This window comes from Trichomycterus rosablanca, chromosome 1 (assembly GCF_030014385.1).
Source record: "Trichomycterus rosablanca isolate fTriRos1 chromosome 1, fTriRos1.hap1, whole genome shotgun sequence".
Classification (NCBI taxonomy): domain Eukaryota; kingdom Metazoa; phylum Chordata; class Actinopteri; order Siluriformes; family Trichomycteridae; genus Trichomycterus; species Trichomycterus rosablanca.
This window is the reverse complement of record NC_085988.1, coordinates 34,635,939-34,641,938: the sequence shown is the minus strand read 5'-3', so window position 1 is coordinate 34,641,938 and position 6,000 is coordinate 34,635,939. Positions and strand designations below refer to the sequence as shown.

The window sequence follows — 6,000 nt, the reverse complement described above, 5'->3', positions numbered from 1 at the left end:
TATTAATAAATGAAATAAAGTAAAGCAGATAAAACATAAAATATCTCAGGTTCATTCTGTCTGTAATCAAATAAAAGTCAAAGTAAATGTAAGAAACTCTGTGGTTTTTTTTATTATTTGCTTTTTCCATGTAGTCCCAATGATTGGGGTTGTATTATATAAAATATTATTAAAAAACAAATATGATGGCAAAAAATTTACTTAACAGGGAAGACAACCTTAATCACAACTGTTTGTGATTACATCAGCTTACATTTTGTTAAGAGGGAAAAACCCTTTTTTTCACCTTTGAGGCATGGTGAAGGAAGCATCATGTTTATATTTGACACGCTGCCTTATATCTAGACATCTTTTAATCATCAAGAGATGCTGCAGCATGGCCCGGAAAGGACTTTATTTTAAATATGAATGGAAGATCTTAGCAGGACAGTTTAAGAAAACGCAGATTAGGTGGGGGAAAAAACAACAACTTAAAAAGCAGCTCTTTTGGAAAAATGGGCGTGGACTGCCTGCCTCTGGCTGACGTCATACGTCGGAGGGGCTTGGTGGGCGTGGCGTGTACACACTGCTGCATCGCTGAGGATGAGCGAGATATAACGACAGTTAGACTGGGATCTCGGTCTGGCCTAGGGATTTATAGCCATATTTCTGGAAAGAAAAGAAGATTTACTATCGGACAATGAGGGATTATGAATAAGAAGCCAAAGGTAGGATATATCGATGTTAAAGTGTTTGCTAGCCGGCTGTTGAATCACTGCGTCTCCTGGGCAGGTGCACCTGCTCTATTTTTGCTGCTGTGCGTGCTGGTGCCGCTTTCACTTCCATCTTCAGCCATTCAGCCTGAATCCATACCGAGCTTTGATGTAAACACAGCTGATTTTAGGATATGTGCAGTGATATATGATGGTGCGTTAGCTTGAAGTGCATCAGTGGAAGCACAGACGTATAGAATAGAAATCTCTTTGTCTATAGACGTGTAGCATTACACCTAATCGATGTGGCGTAACGGAGATGAATGGAGCCGGATTACATAGCATGTATATCATGGCATCATATACATACATACATACATATCCTCACAGTAACACGCGATATTTCAGTGCTTTTGTTCTTACACAGCCTTTAGAATTTAGGAAACAGCCCTAGTTGTGTTTATAATTCAGCCTACTATCATTCCACTGTACACCATAATGTGCAGCTGTTTATTTATTAAGCTTTTGCATATAACTTTTTATAGTATACATGATCAATGCCATAAGGCTTTAACTTGGCCTAAAGCTGTTTACAGGTAGACGTTAATATAGCTTACATTGTGTTAATTATTTTCTTTTACTATTATTACATTATAACAGTTAATGACTGTTTGGATCAGGTTAAGTTCAACAGGCCTATAATATTATTTAGATCTGTATGTCAGATTTGACACTAAATTCATAGACCTACATACTGACAATAAAACAATAAAGTAAATAGACTTGAATAATAAAATATATATTTTTAAATACCATATGATACACCTGTTATTATTAGCTAGCTTCTTTTTGAAATATGTTTGTTTATTTTGTTTATTAGGATTTTAACGTCATGTTTTACACTTTGGTTTCATTCATGACAGGAACGGTTGTTACTCGTTACACAAGGTTCATCAGTTCACAAGGTTATATCAAACACAGTCATGGACAATTTAGTATCTCCAATTCACCTCACTTGCATGTCTTTGGACTGTGGGAGGAAACCGGAGCACCCGGAGGAAACCCATGCAGACACGGGGAGAACATGCAAACTCCACGCAGAAAGGACCCGGGCCGCCCCACCTGGGGATCGAACCCAGGACCTTCTTGCTGTGAGGCACTTAGCCACTGTGCCGCCCTTTAAATATGTAACTGACTTTCTTGTAGTGAGGTTGTAGTGTCACTGCTTTTAGCTTCTGATTTAAAAGTGAAACTCCTTTGTATACAGTCTTATTTTAATATATTGACTTTTTTGTCAATATATAAACATTACAAAAAATGGCTGTACTGTTTTATAGTATTACCTGTAAATATCATGTCATGTAAATATTTCAGGTCATGGTATATATCTTGTTTCCTCCTCTTGGTAGTGAAGGAAATAATTGCTTTTTGGGACAAAGTCATATAAATGAGAAGTAGGTTTGTAAACACGCCAGCCCAGACATGTGTTTATCAGATGCGGTTTCCAGGCCTGTGATTCTCCTGCCTCACCAAATTCGGTTTTATTGCATTCTCTAAAATGTCCACCTTATGACAATAGTAAGAACAATATAATATTGATGCCCTGTGATGGACTGGTGACCTGTCGTGGATGTTTCCTACCTTTCACCTAATGAATCAGACCCACCGTTACCGTGATCAGGATAAAGTGGTGGTAAAACAGACAATGATTGAACAAATGAATATAATAGTGACAAATATAACTTCAAATGATCATGTTTTGAGTTATGTACAACAGGCAGGAAATTATTTAAAGCTACTTCACTATAACAAGTGTAAGAGCTTTGTCTTTTATCCATATATTTTTAAGTATCGGATAATGGTAATGATTGTTTGAGCTTGATCAAGATACAAAACCTTAACAAGACGTAACATGGTGATATGTATGTCGTTATGAAACACGGTGGGTAGCACTGTCGCCTCACAGCAAGAAGGTCCTGGGTTCGATCCCCAGGCAGGGCGATCCGAGTCCTTTCTGTGCGGAGTTTGCATGTTCTCCCCATGTCGGCGGGGGTTTCCGTTTTCCTCCCACAGTCCAAAAACATGCAGTATGTAGGTATATGGACTGGCGCCCTGTCCAGGGTGTTACTGTGTGCCTTGTGCCCATTAAAAAGCCCCCCCGCGACTCTAATTGGGTTAGCGGTTGAGAAAGTGAGTGAGTGTTTGAAAATAGTTTTAAGATTTTTGCCTTATATCCAAAATCATGTCGCACATTTTCCAATGGTCAGTAAAACAGTTTATCCTACATTTAACAGCACCAATAAGCTACAATCTGTTTATATTGTAGCTGGGCAATCTGTTTATATGTGACTGATATTGCAGTATCCTTAGTGAGAACATGATTATTTTTAGCTCAGTTGTTACAATAAGCTGTTTAGATCTTAAAATAGTTTTTACAGGTTTTACGATGTCTCTTAGTGTTATATGCCTCAAATAAGACATTTTGGCCTATTACACACCTTAAAAAATCTGAATTAGCTCAACTTTTAACTACAGACTTTTAGGTGAAAGGTATTGTCAGACCAGTTTTCTCCTTACCTTAAACACTGCAATGTAAAGACGTGCACTCTAGAATCTTTACTGTTGGCTAAACAGTGTTTATATAAGCGCAGTCCAGATAATGCAAATAAACAGGAGTAAATCCAGCACAGCAAGTGTCGCCAATTCAGTAAGAAATTTGTTAAGCAATTTGGTGAAGATTGGTTTGTAGTGAGTCAGCATTCTTTGTGTACATTTTATTTTTTTTGAATGATTTATGATGGTGTGAAGTTTCATATATAGGGAAGCTGTAGCCTAGTGGTTAAGGTACTAGACTAGTAATCAGAAGGTCGCTGGTTCAAGCCTCACCACTGCCAGGTTACTGCTGGTGGGCCCTTAAGCAAGCCCCTTAATCCTCAATTGCTCATACTGTATACTGTAAGTCGCTTTGGATAAAGCCGTCTGCTAAATGTCAAAAATGTAAATATTTTCTCCCCTTACTTTGGTAACTCCTTTCACCCTCTGTAAACTTGCCAGTAGGTGGACATTTTCCCTAATGTGAATGAATAAGACAATGCGATGTCTTGCAATCAATTTATTCCTTGTTAGCTGTAACAAATTTTGGATTAATAAATTGTAGGGCTGGCACCGATTCGATACTTGGTATCGGTCCGATATTGGCCCAAATCACTGGATTGGATATCGGAAATAACACTTAATGTAAATAAGGCCAATGTTTGTGTGTAAAGCAAATATCACACGAAGATACATTCCAACAGTGTTGTAAAATAATTCAATGTTCAAACATTCGAGTGGGGTTTCACAAGAACGCTACTTTAATGTCACAAACGCTCAGTGCAAACACAGAACAACATAGCACAGCCGAAGACTATCATTTTCTAATCTCTTCCCTACACACTCGCTCCCTATACTCGCTCCCTATACTCGCTCCCTATCCCTATACTCCCTATAACTATACTATTGTACACTTAATCTTGTCCCGGCTTGGAGATCTCTCACATCCTCAACAATTAATCCATTAGTGTTATGAAATAAAACAAACGACACCGTTCCATGTTTTCCTCTTCAAAATACAGCAGGGTTTTTTAATAAGCGCACTTTGGTTTTTAATCATCTAAAAAGTCGCAGAACTTTAACGGAAAATCTCAACTCTGCGTTAGTTCTAATTGGTCCATCGCGTTTGATTGGCATCCACATCTTCCAATTGTAGACACTTTTGTTAAACAAGCCAAAAATGCTGCTAAATATTCTGTGTGTAAAAGTTAAAATAAAATCAGCAGTTTTGCATAAGTGTGATGTTATGGTTCTGTATTTATTTATTTAGAATATTTGTTACACAGTCTGAGCATTGTTATAGATAGCTAGTTTAACCATGGTGCATTGAGACATGTATTATTACTGCTTAGCTGTTTGAAAGGAGAAATGACGGTATCGGATTGGTATCAGTATCAGCAGATACTCAATTTGCGGTATCGGTATCGTGTCGGACATAAAAAAGTGGTATCGAGCCAGCCCTAATAAATTGCATATTGTCCTAATGTCCACCTCCCTGCATACCTGTGGGAAGCTGTTTGACTACATTAAATATTGTGCATCCAGTTATATAATTGATGTAGTGCACACACCTCGTTATAATGCCAGATTTTTGTCTAAACTTTTGTGTCTGAATTCTTTCAGACCTCTTTTCCTTTAATGTGACCTATAATCTGTACAATTTAGTTAAACCAAACTGAAATAAAACCTACAATAATGTGGTTGCATAAAAATGAACACTATTAATCTAATACTTTTTTGAAGCACCTTTTGATTTTTTTGACAGTGTCTATTAGCATGGCACATCTTGACTTCGCAATTGTTGCCCTTTCTTCCTTGCAGAAGTGCTCCAAATCTGTCAGATTGTAATCTCCTGTGTTCAGCCCTCTTTAGGTCATCCCACAGATTTGTAATTGGATTCAGCTCTGGGCTCTGGCTGGGCCATTCAAAAACTTCTTCTGGTAAAGCCATTGTTTTGTTGAGGTTTAGGTATACTTTAGGTTGGTGTCATGCTGTAGGGTAAAATTCCTCTAACTCTTTTTAAGCAGAGGACTAAATAAAATAATGGAGAAATGGAGCTGGTATATTAAGGCTCTTTGACATTGGTGTAGTTCTTATAAAATGATAGCGTATCCAAAACAACAAAAAAGTTACACACAGATTTACATGTGCATCACGTAGGTTAACACGCAGTCAGACTTTATATTGATGCCGGATAGCTTTGGGTTAGAAAGGCAGCAGCATTGAGCTGTATGTACAACTGGTGCATGTGCAGGGAGGGTGGATGAGGGTGAGAATTAAGTATGTTAAAGATTAACCAGTTATCGGATAACAGACAGAAAGTCATTGTTTGAGTATTGCTGACGGTCGAAAATGTAAATGCTGTTTTAAACCAACAGCATTGACTAAACAATGACTGATTTGTTAGTTATTGGTTACCTGTTAATCTCCCTAATGTCCAAATTCTATGTAGCAAATTCAGTATTGCATAAGTCTTACAATAAGCTTTTTTGTTCATCTGCTTATATATAATATGTACACTATATAAAGTATGTAGACACATGTAGGGTATTATATGGCACTCAGTAAAAGATCTATTTTGAGACACTTACAAAAGCGTATTTGAACCTTTAAATTGTATTAATATCTAGTTATTAGAAGTGCCTTTATCACAGATTTTTAAAGTCTGCTGCAATAAGCTCTGAATATGGCAATTTCGAATGCTGATATTCGTACT

General features: G+C 37.4%; 1 protein-coding gene across 2 annotated transcripts in view; it reads left to right on the top strand.

The window, feature by feature from the left end:
- The first annotated feature begins 603 nt into the window (after nucleotides 1-603).
- otud7a (OTU deubiquitinase 7A) overlaps nucleotides 604-6,000 on the top strand; it is a 118,652-nt gene continuing 113,255 nt past the window's right edge. For both annotated transcript variants that reach the window (XM_062991821.1, XM_062991815.1), the window contains exon 1: nucleotides 604-707. The gene's annotated coding sequence lies outside the window, so the exon portion shown is untranslated. The remainder of the gene's footprint in view (nucleotides 708-6,000) is intronic.